This window comes from Sus scrofa, chromosome 12 (assembly GCF_000003025.6).
Source record: "Sus scrofa isolate TJ Tabasco breed Duroc chromosome 12, Sscrofa11.1, whole genome shotgun sequence".
In the NCBI taxonomy this organism is placed as follows: Eukaryota; Metazoa; Chordata; class Mammalia; order Artiodactyla; family Suidae; genus Sus; species Sus scrofa.
In genome coordinates this window covers 47,377,867-47,391,957 of record NC_010454.4, presented here as the reverse complement: position 1 = coordinate 47,391,957, position 14,091 = coordinate 47,377,867, and the positions used below count along the sequence as shown (strand labels likewise).

General features: G+C 52.1%; 1 protein-coding gene across 15 annotated transcripts in view; it reads right to left on the bottom strand.

Annotated features, from left to right (window-relative positions):
* RPH3AL (rabphilin 3A like (without C2 domains)) overlaps nucleotides 1-14,091 on the bottom strand; it is a 175,400-nt gene that overhangs the window by 105,947 nt on the left and 55,362 nt on the right. The window contains exon 1 of one of the 15 annotated variants that reach the window (XM_021067547.1): nucleotides 3,241-6,115. The exons of 11 other annotated variants lie outside the window; for them this stretch is intronic. The gene's annotated coding sequence lies outside the window, so the exon portion shown is untranslated. Of the gene's footprint in view, nucleotides 1-3,240; nucleotides 6,116-14,091 lie in introns of those variants that run through there. 3 more of the 15 variants (XM_021067540.1, XM_021067545.1, XM_021067549.1) reach the window with 3 other exon arrangements.

Here is a 14,091-nt window from a genome sequence, read left to right as displayed (position 1 = left end):
CCTGCCCTGGGTCACTGCTGCTGCTGAGTCTGTCCTCCAGACAAAACCAGCTGGGCCTGGACTGGGGTGTCGGGGGCGGGGGAGGAAGAGGGGGTCTAAAGGAGGGGAAAAAAGCAGGGACGAATACAAAAGAATACTTGCCCCCCAGCTGGTGCTTCCCGAGGCCTCCAAGACACCGTGTGGGAGCCCGCAGTTCTACACCCAGGTATTAATATTCCTGGAACCCTTAGCAACAGGCCCTGACACCTGCTCTGTTACTATGATACGGGAAACATGGTGAGAGCAGCAAGATAAGGTGAGCGGAGACATCGACAGCTCCTCCACCTGTCACACTGCACTTGGGGATGAAAGACCCAGACAGGCAGCCTCAAAGGCCTGTCTGAAACTCCAGGGAACCTCTCTGTGAGCTAATTATGCACAAGGCAGGGCTGGAGAGGATTCGGGCGATGAGATGGGCACCCTGGGGAAGCTCCTGCCTGACAAACGTCCCTACGACTCACCCTGTCCGCGGGAGTCCAGCCAAATCGGCTCCTGTGGGTGACTTCCCTCCCCCACCCCCGCTAGATCCTCCCCCGCCCACCGCCTTCTCCATGACTCTGGCGAAAGCTTCTCAATCAGTCTTTGGATCTCCTGGGGCTCACCTCACCCCCTGCACTTGCATCCAGAGAGGCATCCTTAACGTGGAGCCAGACCAGGCGACTCCCTTGCTCCGAAACATTCAATGGCTCCCCAGTGCCAAAGGAAAACGCCCAAGCAGTGCTCAAGGTCATTCATGATCTGGCCGCAACCACCCTTCCAGTGTCACCTGCCACCACATCCCTCCACGAAGCCCACACTCTTGTCACCAGGAGCCTGGCCACGCTCTGGCTACTCGGCTTTCTCTCTGGAACTTCTCCCGTGACCCACCTTTCCTGCTCACCGTCGACCTGCAGAGGCTCAGCACCACCTCCTCTGGACGCTCAATTCCTCCCTACCCAACCTCCACTCGGTTCGGCCCCCCTGGCCTTCCCTCAGCATTTCCCTCCACTCTGTGTCCTGGAGAGGGGTCTTTACTTCTGTTACCGCTGCAAAGCCTGCAGCTCTCAGGGTCCCTGGGCTTGCGAAATGCTCAGAACACAGCAGGTACCAGTTTGCCTATTTTTTTTTTCTCTTCTGGCCGCCCTGTGGTATAACGAGTTCCCAGGCCAGAGATCAGATCTGAGCAGCAGCTGTGACCTACGCTGCACCTGCAGCAATGCCGGATCCTTTAACCCACTGGGCTGGTCTGGGGATTGAACCTGTGGACCAGAGCTCCCGAGACACCACTGATCCTGTTATGCCACAGCGGGAACTCCCCTGATCGCCTCTACAGAATGCATACTAACCTTCGAGAGTTTATTGCAGCCCAGGGATAAAGCCCAGCTTCCCAGGCCTGGAAGTTAAGGCTGGGCAGCATGACCTGCCTCTCCTCACCTTCCTCCCGGCCACACGCAGGCCCTTGCACTGAGCAGAGCTCACCTGTCCTGCCGCGGGCCCGCTCTGCGAAAGCGGTTGACACCAACTAAAACCACGGGAAATTAGAGCCCCAAAGGGCTCTAAATCCTGAATGATCAACAGTGGTTGATCCATGTACCACGTCACAGTCAGTGTCAAAAATGACTTGGGAAAGGGTTTACAGCCAGAGTAGGGGTAAGAGGTAGACCAGGTCACAGACAATACGACATATTATGACACAACATAAGCAGAATCACCATCAGAGGGTTGGGTTTGGACTTACGTGTGAACGAACTTCGGGAACCATTTTCTAAGGATGACTAAGAGTCAGACAAGCGAGGGGACTCTGCCTGTCCTCAGGGCCCCCTCACATCCCTCCTCTTGGGCAGGGCTCCCAAGGCCCCACAGCCCTGCTTAGGCTCCTGCGGCCTTTCCCGTCTATGGCCTGTGAGCAGCACTCCCTCCTGGATGCCCCTGAGTCACAGGGCTGAGTCGCCTGCTGTCCTCAGGAAGACAAGCAGGCCTGCTTTTGGCTTCGTTGCCCTCACTCATTCAGTCATTCAACAAACAAGCTCAGAGTGTCGACTCAGCACCAAGCACGTGCCGCACCTCCGCGGACTGCAGGGCGGGCAGGGGCAGGATCTTGTACCCCAGAAGGCCTCACATGGTGCACAGGAAGGAGCCCCACTTATCGCTGCAGGGGTCTTCTCCCCAGGGAAGCAAATCCTCACCCCGAACGCCCACTCCCACAGACCCAAATCCCTGCCTGTCTCTTTGTCTCGCCGAGACCATTTTCCCATTCCCGGGCTGAAATGGTACTTGCAGCCCCCGACTGAAATGAAATGCAGAGCCTCCCACTTCCTCCCCCTCTCCCTTCAGGGGCCAGCCCTCCGATTTCAACAGCCACAAGCTCGGCCTACAGGTCTCCGGAGGCACAGCTGGCTTTTGTCATTTCTCAAAGGCCTGGGACAGGGCAGGTGGAGGGCCCGGATCACAGAGCTGACGGCGGCTGACTCCAGGGTGACCAGATGCTTCGGGCAGGACTCACCCCCCCAAACACACAGGGAGGAGGGAGGCCTCCCAGGCTGGCTGCCAGGCCCAAAGCAGCGCCAGACCACGTGGCATCAGTCTCCTAGGGCTGCTGTAACAAGTACCACGAGCTGGGAGGCCTCCAGCAGTCCAAGAGTCTGGAAGCCCCAAGCCAAGATGACAGCAAGGCCAATGCGCTCCGAAGGCTCCAGAGGAGACTCCGTCTAGAGTGGAATCTCCTTTCGCTTTGCTGTTTGCTGGCAGTGCTGCGTCACCCCCATCTCTGTCAGGCACCTGCCTTGGGGCACATGGCGAGGGGTCTGGATGCTGTGTGTCTCCCCCACCCCTTTTTTTTTTGGCCACTCCACGGCATCTGGAGTTCTCGGGGCCAGGGATCAGCTCCGAGCTGTAGTTGTGACCTAAGTCACATCTGCCTCAATGCCAGATCCTTCACCCACTGCATCGAGCTGGGGATCGAACCCACGACCCAGAGCTCCCAAGATGCTGAGGATCCCACTACACCACAGCGGGAATTCCTGCTGTGTGTCTTCCAATGCAGAAATACAAGCCACCTTCCATCTATGCAACCGGTGTGGCAAGACCCAGGCAGACAGAGTTTTTGCCAAGGAAATCTGGTTTCAGCTCACCCCTGAGAGCTGCGTGTTAGAGGAGCCCAAGAGAAACCTCTCCATGAAACAGAGAAGCCTCTGGAAGGAAAAGAGGCCCACCCCTTCTCACCCAAACCTCAGGTGTGCTGACGGGCGGGTCCTCCATGTGCTCAGGTCCCAGGAACAGCAGCCTCTGACGACCCTGCCAGGGCGCCGGCTCTGCCAGGCCCTTCAACCTCCCTCCTCCCTCTTCCCTTGGGCTGGGCGGGGGGGACCCTGGCCCGGGCTGTTTGCTTAAGGCCGGCAGCCAAGGCAACCCCGCTGACCTCGCTGCTATCTGCGGCCAGCTGTCCCCTCTCGTTCATGGAAACGCAAACAGACGGATCTCTGTTCCAGCTCCAAGGTGAAGCACGTGATGCCCAGGTGCCAGCTGTCAACTCCTCTGCACACTCCCTGTTCCCCTGGCAGAGCCTCAGACCCTGCAGAGGTGAGGGTGCCCATCACCAATGACTGCCCAAGCCTCAAGCAAGGTTGGGACGAGGGGGGGACACCTGAGAGGGAGAACATGGCTTGGTATGGAGGAGAGGAGCAGGGAACCGGCCAGAAAGAACCACCAGCACTTCGTCGGCAGGTGTCCAGGGGGCTTTCAGGAGGAGCTCGCGCGTCACAGTGTCTCTGCGCATGCTCAGCCGCCCGGGGAGACCTAACCCGGAAGGGGAAGCGGGACATAACAGGGCCCCGCCGACCTGCCAGGTGCGGGTCACAGGCTGGCCTGTGAAATTCATCGCCATCTCAAGAGCATGGCGTGACCATCCTCCCCTTCCAGAGAAGAGGCTCGGGACCCCACGCTGGAAAGGTATGGCCACTCGCTCAAGGCCACAGAGCTGGACCCTGGCACTGTCACCCTCTCTGCCCCTGGCTGCAGCACGTGGCACCTGCTGGAAGCAATCAGCCAGGGCGCATCCACCCAGCACTGAAGAGCATGCCAGGAGTTCCCAGAAACCAAGACCCATAGGAATTGGCCCAACAGGAGTTCTGAGAAGGCCTGGGGCCACCTGGGCTGGAGCAGAGCTGCTGCGTGGCTTTCCCAGAGCAGGCAGCCCGTGGCTGGGATTTGGCGCAACGATCGGGAGGTGAGCAGCAAGGGCTCAAGGGCTGCTGTGACCCCATCTATGCCCGCAGGTCGTGGATAGCCCCTGCTCCCCACCATTCCCACGGCCCGACCCAGGTGAGCACCCAGACCTCAGCCTCCCCACGATCCTAAGTGGTTCCCCTGCCACCAGCGTCTCCCACCCAACCCAGCCTACTCTGCCACTGGAAGGGCCCTGCAAAGCCCAGCTCTGCTCAGACACTGGCACATCAATCCTGGCATCATCACCTGGGAGTGTGTGGCCATCCCCAGGCTCTATGCCACCTGCCAAATCTGTCTCGAGTCCAGCAGAAACACTTGGCATCCTTCCGTGTGTCCAAAGCCACACCGCCTCCGGGCAGCCCTCCTCCTGCTCCCCAATCCATATCACAGGCCTAGCCTGGAGCAAAGGTTCCCTCCTTGGCATCCTCAGCAACACTTTTTGCCTCTTCCTAGCACTTCCCGGTTTCTGGTGATTTAGGAAGGTGTCCTCTCCTACTGGGCCAAACACGCCCTGAGAGCAGCACAAAGCTCATGCCCAGATGACACTCAAAACACGTGCAGTGGAATCGAACTGAGAGTCCAGAAATAAACCCGTACATCTGTGAGCAACGGATGTTTCCACAAGGGCGTCAAGACCGCTCAATGGGGGAGAGAAGAATCTCTTCAACGAATGGTACGGTGACAATGGGGCAGCCAGATGCAAGAGAAGGAAGCTGGACCCTTCCATCACACCACTTAAAAAATTGACTCTAAATGGATCACAGCTTCTAAATGGAAGAACTAAAACTATAAAGCGCTTAGAAGGTAAAAGAGGGTTAAATCTTCATGACCTCAGGTTTGGCAGTGGATTCTTAGACACGAGAATGCAAACCCAAGCCGCAGTGAGATACCACTTCCTACCCACCAAAAGCAAAGCAACAAAAGAAAAAAAGTGGATGCCATCAACATGACAAAATTCTGCACACTGGAGTTCTTGCTGTGGTGCCATGGGATCAGAGGCACTGCTGCAGCACTGGAACACAGGTTCGATCCTTGGCCTGGCACAGTGGGTTAAGGGTCCAGCATTGCTACAGCTGCGGCTCAGATCTGATCCCTGGCCCTGGGAAGTCCATGTGCCGTGGGATGGCCAAAAAAGAAAAAAAAAATTCACGCACCGAAGAATTAACCTTAATCCTAAATGTTTTCCTGGACAAATATTTATTTCAGTATTTCAGGGTGTGTTTATAGAAGAAATATGACAAGAATGCTCACCATACATACCTTTTATTAAATGTCATCAACAGCAGAATTATTGCTGCTTTTGGTCTTTCACTTCCTAGGTCTGGCGTCCCTATTTCCATAAGCCTGATTCAAATTATTGTCCTGATTTTTAGGCTCAGGTCTATCTCAGGAAGTTTGAAAGAAAAAGAAAAATGTCTTTTAATAAACCCTGCCTTTCACGATCTTGAACAAAATGGGTGGCCTCATAGCCTGCACCTTGCCATCTGGGCTCACACAGCCAGTGCGACCCTCGTGGACGTGGATCTTTTAGAATTGAGTATATGACTATTAAGAACACTAATAAAGCTGCCTCCTTGGTCTTGGGAATGTTGTCAACCCTCAAAAATGTCTTCACATGTGCGACAAAAGATATGTGTATGTATGTTTGGAGTTAAATTGTCTTTAATGCACCCAAACAGGAAATAGTTTCAAATGTCCATGTGGAGGGAGATGCATAAATAAATGACTCACAGAGTGGAAAAAAGAAGGTAAAAAGGTAACACTCAGAATGGAGAAAAAATATTTGCAAATCACACATCAGAGAAGAGTCTAGTATTCAGACAAGTTCCTGTCATGGCTCAGCGGAAATGAATCAGACTAGTATCCAGGAGGATGCAGGTTCGATTTCTGGCCTCGCTCAGTAGGTTAAGGATCTGGCATTGCCGTGAGCTGTGGTGTAGGTTGCAGATGTGGCTCGGATCCGGCATTGCTGTGACTATGGCGTGGGCCAGTGGATACAGCTCCAATTTGACCCCTAGCCTGGGAACCTCCACATGCTTCAGGTGTGGCCTTAAAAAGAAAAAAGAGAGACAGAGTCTAGTATTCAGAAAATATAAAGAACTCCTACAACTCAACAATAAAAAGACAACATGCTTAAAAAAAAAAAAATGGGGAGTTCCCGTCGTGGCGCAGTGGTTAACGAATCCGACTAGGAACCATGAGGTTGCGGGTTTGATCCCTGCCTTTGCTCAGTGGGTTAACGATCCGGCGTTGCTGTGAGCTGTGGTGTAGGTTGCAGACGCGGCTCGGATCCCGTGTTGCTGTGGCCCTGGTGTAGGCTGGCGGCTACAGCTCCGATTAGACCCCTAGCCTGGGAACCTCCATATGTCGCAGGAGCGGCCCAAGAAATGGCAAAAAAATAATAATAATAATAATGGGTAAAGGAGTTGAACAGACATTTCTCCAAAGGAGATCCACGCGTGCCTAAAAGCACAGGAAAAGATGCTCAACTCCATTCACCACCAGGGAAAAGCAAACCCAAACCACAAGGACACACCACTTCATACCCACTAGGACAGCTGTAATTTCTTTTTTTTTTTTTTTTTTTTTGTCTTTTGTCTTTTCAGGGCCACACCCTCGGCACATGGAGGTTCCCAGGCTAGGGGTTGAATCGGAGCTGTAGCTGCTGACCTGCACCACAGCCAGAGCAATACCGGATCCGAGCCGCGTCTGTGACCAACACCACAGCTCACGGCAACACCGGATCCTTAACCCACTGAGCGAGGCCATGGATCGAACTTGCATCCTCATGGGTTCCTAGTTGATTCACTTCCGCTGTGCCATGACGGGAACTCGGGACAGCTATAATTTTTAGAATGGAAAATAACAAGAGCTAGCAAGGATGTAGAGAAACTGGAACCCTTATCCATTGCCGGGGTGAGTATAAAATGGTGCCACCGCCGTGGAAAAGTCTGGCAGTTCCTCAGAAAGTTACAGAATTACCCTATGATCCAGCAATTTCTAAGGACATACCCCAAAGCACGGAAAACAGGTTTTTCAAACAAAAACTTGTACACACAGGCTCGTAGCAGCACTATTCGTCGTAGCCAAAAGGTAGGAACACACCCAACATCCATCAGCTGATGCCTGGATAAACCAACGTGGTGTAACCACACAAGAGAGCATCTCCTGAGCCTAAGGAACAAAGTGCCGATTCCCCCTTCAACGGGGATGAACCTCGACCACATGCTGCTAAAGGAAGCTGGCTGCAAACAGCAACAGAGCAGGTGACTCCACTGATTCGAATGTCCAGAATGGGCAAGTCTTTAGAAACAGAATGTAGATTAGTAGTTGCCTAGGGCGTATCAGGGAGGAGGGGAGGTAACAGCTAAAGAACATGGGGTTTCTCCTTACAGAGATGAAAATGTCCTAAAACCAGCTGTGGTGATGGCTGCAACCAGCAGTGACTATACTAAAGCCCACTGAATTATATATTTTACGTGGGTCATCTATATGGTATACAAATTACATCTCAATAAAGCTGTTTTTAAAAAGCCTGGGAGAATTCCTGGTGTGGCTCAGCGGTAATGAACCCGACTAGAATGCATGAGGTCACAGGTTCGGTCCCTGGCCTCGCTCAGTGGGTTAAGGATCCGGCATTGCTGTGAGCTGTGGTATACGTCCCAGACGAGGCTTGGATCTGGTGTGGCTGTGGCTGTGGCGCAGGCCGGCAGCTGCAGCTCTGATTCCACCCCTAGCCTGGGAACTTCCATATGCTGCAGGTACAGCCCTAAAAAGAAAAAAAAAAAAAGGTATGGGGTACAGTGGAGAATGAACTGGGGGTCTGGACAAGGCAACCAGGTACACAGTCTCCAGGGGACAAAGAACTGGCCACTTTCATGTTACTGTCAACCCCCTGATGGTCTGGGGACAGATTAACTGCAAATTAAACTCAATTAAAAAAACCAACAGATGGTGCATTTGTGAAAACACGGCAGGAGAGGGGCAGGGAGAGAGAGAGAAAGCAGATGTAGCTGAGTGCCAGGAAGCATTACTGAATCTAGGTAGAAGGCCCTCTTTGCACTGTTTGTCCGGCTTTTCTATAAAGGATGAAAACTTTCACAATAAAACATCCATAACGAGTTCTCAATGGCTAAAGCTTGAAGACTTTGAGTAACCAAAAAATAACCATGCAGAGTCCCCTGGTGGCTTAGCAGGTTAAGGACCTGGTATGGTCACTGCTATGGCTCTGGTTACAGCTTTGCCATGAGTTTGATCCTGGCCCCAGAACTTTTACACGCCACGGGTGCAGCCAAAATGAAACAAAGTATTGGATGATAACCCATAAGGTAAAAGAAATATCTGTGAGCCCATATGATATAAATAATTGAATAAATCAATAGGGGAGAAGGCAGTGCTGAAAAAAGGCTATCAGTTAATAAATGCAGATGCACCTCATTCAACTGTGCTTCACTTTATTGTGCTTGGCAAATACTGTGCTTTTTAGCAAATGGAAGGTTTGTGGTGACCCTGCATGGAGCAAGTCTATCAGGGCCATTTTTCCAACAGTGTTGGCTCCCTTTGTGTCGCTGTGTCACATTTCGGTGATTCTCATTCTTGCAATATTACAAACTTTTTTCATTATTATGATAATTGTCAGGGTTTTGGGGTTTTTTTGTTTTTTGTTTTTAGGCCGCACCTGTGGCATATAGAAGTTCCTGGGCTAGGGCTCAAATCAGAGCTACAGCTGCCAGCCTACACCACAGCAGCCACAACAACGTGGGATTGGATCTGCATCTATGACCTACACTGCAGCTTGCGGCAACGCTGGATCCTTAACCCAGTGACCAAGGCCAGGGATCGAACCCAAATCCTTGTGGATACTAGTTGGATTCGTTTCTGCTGTGCCACAGCAGGAGCTCCCTGTGGCTCAGGAACTTCCACATGCTGTGGGCACAGCCAAAAAAAAAAAAAAAAATAGAAGCTAAAGAGATAGGCATATAGAAATTCCCATTGTGACGCAGCGGGTTAAGACCCCAACAGAGTGTCTATGAGGATGCAGGTTTGTTACCTGGCCTTGCTTGGTGGGCTAAGGATCTGGCATTGCTGCAAGCTGTGGCATAGGTCAGAGATACAGGTCAGGTCCGGTGTTGCTGCGGCATAGGCCTCACCTGCAACCTCATGGTTCCTAATCAGATTCAGTTAACCATTGTGCCATGACGGGAACTCCAAAATTTTTTTAACTCTGCCTTATATTTTAAATTTCTCACAATAAAGTGTGGTTTTAAAAAAAGTAAAATTACAAATGAGTATTTGGGGCATTCAAATTGTAAACCCAGATCCACAGCCTCAGCGGGAGAACGCGCCCAGGACGCCCCATTTGCAGGAAAACACGCCCACGCCTGTCCCTTCTCCCCACAGGTGTCAGCAGGCCCCAGGGCTGCCCAAGGGCAGGAGAAGCAGTGGGGCTGCCGGGTGAGGGCCAAGGCCGGGGGCCTGTGGGGACAATCTCCACATAAATACATTCAGCTCCTTGGGTGCCAACCAAGTCAGAAAATGTGCGGCTGCCACGGTTTTTATGAGCTCCAAAGGAATTTGGCACTGGATGCCCGGCTGACCAAGCAGGCCCCAACCTGGTCACATAGGCCAGGTGGCCTTGCCAATGGCTGATGAATTCTCTCCTTCTGCCAAATAATAAAGGGCAGTGTGGTCCCTTCCAAGCCTTCTTTGGGCCAGGTATCGGGATCTGCATCCTGGCCCCGTGTGAATTAGTAATCCAGGGACCGCAGGCAGCTCCGGTCATTGCCCTAAGCCTTAGCTGCCTCCGCTGCAAAATGAGTAGCTGCCTCCCGGCCGGTTGGAAAAAATAAACTAGATCAGGTTCTGAATCGGGGTGATTTTGTTCCCCCTGGAGACAGGTGGGGGACGGGGGTAGCCCTGGCCACAACCCAGTGGGTAGAGGCCAAAATGCTGCTGAATAGTCTACAAGGCACAGCATGGCCCCCTGACAACATCAAATTACCCAGCTGAAAAGGTCAAGGCCCCAAGTTTGAAAAAACCCTGATTTACATGGTACACACCGCGCACAGACTGTGCACCCTCAGGGCAGGCTGCCATCGGCATCGTCACCACCATCGTCACCTCACTTCATCGTCTTTCTCATCGTCTTTCTCACCATCATCAGTATTGTTGGCCTGGAATCTCCGGTACCCGGAGGAGCAGAGGGAGGGAGCATCAGGGAACTCTGCTGTACCCAATTTGAGACAGGCTGGGACTGGGACCCTTTGCTGCAGTGTTCGCACCTTCAGGAGTGCTTCCTCAGCCACAAAAGACAAAGAAACTATATGGGACTAACGCTGACTGTGTGCATGCACCGTTGGGGCCAATTACAGCCAACAAGATACAAAAACACCCGGAGTTCCTGTTGTGGCTCAGCAGTAACGAACTTGACTGGTGTGCATGAGGATGCGGGTTCAATCCCTGGTCTCGCTCAATGGGTTAAGGATCTGGCATTGCTGTGAGCTGTGGTATAGGCGACAGATGCAGCTCGGATCGGGCGTTGCTGTGGTGTAGACTGGCAACTATACTCAGATTCAACCCCTAGCCCAGAAACTTCCATAGGCCTTGGGTGCAGCCCTACAAAGACAAAAAAAAATAAATAAATAACGATCAAAAACCCAAGTGCCACTTTTTTGGGGGCCACCCTCTTGGCAGGCAGTTCGCTGGCCAGGGGTCGAAGCTGTACCACAGCAGTGACCACGCTGGATCCTGAACATGCTGTGCCATAAGAGAACTCCCCACCTGCCACTTCCAAAGAGCCAGGAGCAAAAGCAGGCTCCTGAGCATGCCGCCTGCACACAGCACCCCCAAGGGGGCGGGCAAACCCCTAAGCCACTCCTCTGGGCTGAGCCCCGGACCTGCCCCCACCATCACCCTGTATGAGAAACCAGCTTGCCCCACCTGCTGCTGTTTTCACCCCTCCTGCTGCAGCAGGGGCCCAGAGTCTAGCCTTGGCTGAACTTCTTGTCTGGCCTCTCATCAATTTCTCTTTTTTTTTTTTTTTTTTTTTTTTGTCTTTTGTCTTTTCCTAGGGCCGCACTGGTGGCATATGGAGGTTCCCAGGCTAGGGGTCGAATTGGAGCCACAGCTGCCGGCCTATACCACAGCCACAGCAACGCCAGATCCAAGCCACATCTGTGACCTACACCACAGCTCAAGGCAACACCAGATCCTTAAGCCACTGAGGGAGGCCAGGGATTGAACCCGCAACCTCGTGGTTCCTAGTTGGATTCGTTTCTGATGCGCCACAACGGGAACTCCCTCTCATCAATTTCTATTGACTAAGGACGACCAAGAACCCTGGTCGGTAACACATTGAACAGACAGGCGTTCCTTTGGGTTAAGCACTGCCCTCTTCCAAAGTGTCCCTTCAAGCCCCTAAGCTCACCCGAGGGAACAGAAGCAGCCTGAGGCAGGAGGTGGGAGGTGGGTAAGGGGCGTGGGAGCAGGGGTGCCTTAGGGAAAGGGGTGCCATATGATGGTGATACCAGCCCACATATGTGGCATTCCCTTGTAGTGCAGTGGGTTAAGGATCCAGCATTGTCATTGCAGCGGCGCAGGTCATGGCTGTGGCGAGGGTTCGATCTCTGGCCCGGGAATTTCCACATGCCCTGGGTGCAGTCAGAAAAAAATAAAATTAAAAAAAGACTCAAAAAAAAACCAAACCCAACACTGAATATGTGTCAGTTCTGTTCCAAGCATTTTACACGTGTTAATTCATTTCACTCTCTCAATAACCAGGGAGGTCTGTTCCTAATAGAATCATATTTTATATTATAATAATGTTCTGTGATTACTTCCCACTAGGATCATAAGCACTGAACTGCTGCTTTCCTGGTGGGAAAACAGAGGCTTTGCAAAAATTCACCCCCTGCCTGTGACCAGTCCTGTCACCAGACTACTCTACAAAGAGCCTGCAAACGAACTGCTCTGTCTCCCATCAGTGTGGATGGTTTCTGGGGCTCCCATTCAGGATTGGGGGAAATGCCCAGAGGGGGCATTTCTGGGCAGGTCGGATGCCTGGTGAGCAGACTGTACACCGTCTGGGAAGACAAGTCAGCAGGGGGGCGAGGCTGGCTGGCTTTCCTGAGGGGGCGGGAGACGTGCTGATGAGGCCACCTTGGAAACTGACCCCAAGGCCCATCTCTACAGGAGCCAGGAGCCGGCCAGTCCAGGGCCACTGCTGGGAGGACCCCGTCGGCCTGGTCACTTTCCCATCTCTCTGACGTCTCACGGCCACCAGCAGGAGTGCCCTCAGAGCTCATCCCAGGGGTCACCCACAGAGAGGTCAGAGCGGGGAGCGGCTGGGGGTCCGCCCTGACAGCCAGGCTTGGAGGAAGGGCAGCCCAGGGGACACGGTGGGCAGAAGACATGAGAATGGGGCTCCCTGACAAGGGAAGTGCAAGGAGGCTGGGGAAGGGCTGAGGCTGAGAAGGGGGCACCTGCTGGGACATGGCACGCTCCCCACATGCACACACACCCCAACTTGGCACTGAATGCACAAACGGAGTCCTACTGGGTTCTGGGGTCTCGAACACTAAGGCACAAGGGACACCCAAAATATCACGTGGGAGAAGTGACAGGTATGTCTGCTAATTACCGTTTATTGAGCCTCTACTATTTGTCAAGCTTGGTGCCAAGCAATTTATAGAATCACCTCCTTTATTTTTGCAGCAGTTGGTTTTTTGTTTTGGTTTGGTTTTTGGGGATTTTTTTTTTTTTTTTTGGCCATCCCTGCAACATATGGAAGTTCCTGGGCCAGGGATCGAACCCGTGCCACCACAGTGACCCAAATTGCTGAAGTGACAACATCAGATCCTTAACCTGCTGCACTGTAAGAGAACTTCGGCAGCAGGTTTCAACATCCCCACTTTACAAGTGAGCAAACTGAGACTCCGAGAGGTGAAGGATGTACCCAAAGTTACACAGTAAGTGACAAAGGCCAGAATTTGAACTCCAAGCTCAGCTCTTACTCTCAAGGGCATCCCAATTTCTTGGCACTTAACAGAACTATGTGTGTTTTGGGGCCTTTTCTCATGCCAATCACCCCACCTACACACACAATATTTCCTTATCCTTTCAGGTAATTGGAGACAATAAGATTCATACATTTCATTTTTTTCAAAATAACAAACGACCCCAGTTAAAAATGGGCAAAAGATCTGAACAGATACTTCACCAAAGAAGATACTTAGATGGCAAACAAGCATAAAGAGACTCCATGTCACGTGTCATCAAGGAATTGCCAATTAAGATAATGATGAGATTCCACCACAGACCTATCAGAATGGCCCAAATCCATCAAATGCCAACGAGGATACGAAGCGACAGGAACCCTCATTTATTGCAAAATGGTCCAGCTGCTTTGGAAGGCAGTATCTTACGAGACTAAACATACTCGTACCACGTGACCCACCAATTACACGCCTTGGTATTTACCCAAAGAATTGAAAACCTACATCCACACACCCCGAAGAAGGCACAGTCATATCTAGACCGGTTCTATTCATTACTGCCAAACCTTGGAGGCAACCGAGATGTCATCCAACAGGCGAATGGGTAAATGAACTATGGTAGATCCAGACACGGGAATAAAATTTAGCAACAAAAATGAGCTACCAAACCACGAAAAGACATGAAGGAAACGTCAGTGCATATTGCTCAATGAAAGAGCCCAATCTGTAAGGTCACATCCTGTTTGAAAACTTGGAAAAGACAAAACTTTGGAGGCAGTAAAGAGCTCAGAGGTTTGAGGGGAGAAAAGGAAGGATGAGTAAGTGGAGCACTGGGTATTTTTAGGGCAGTGAAAAC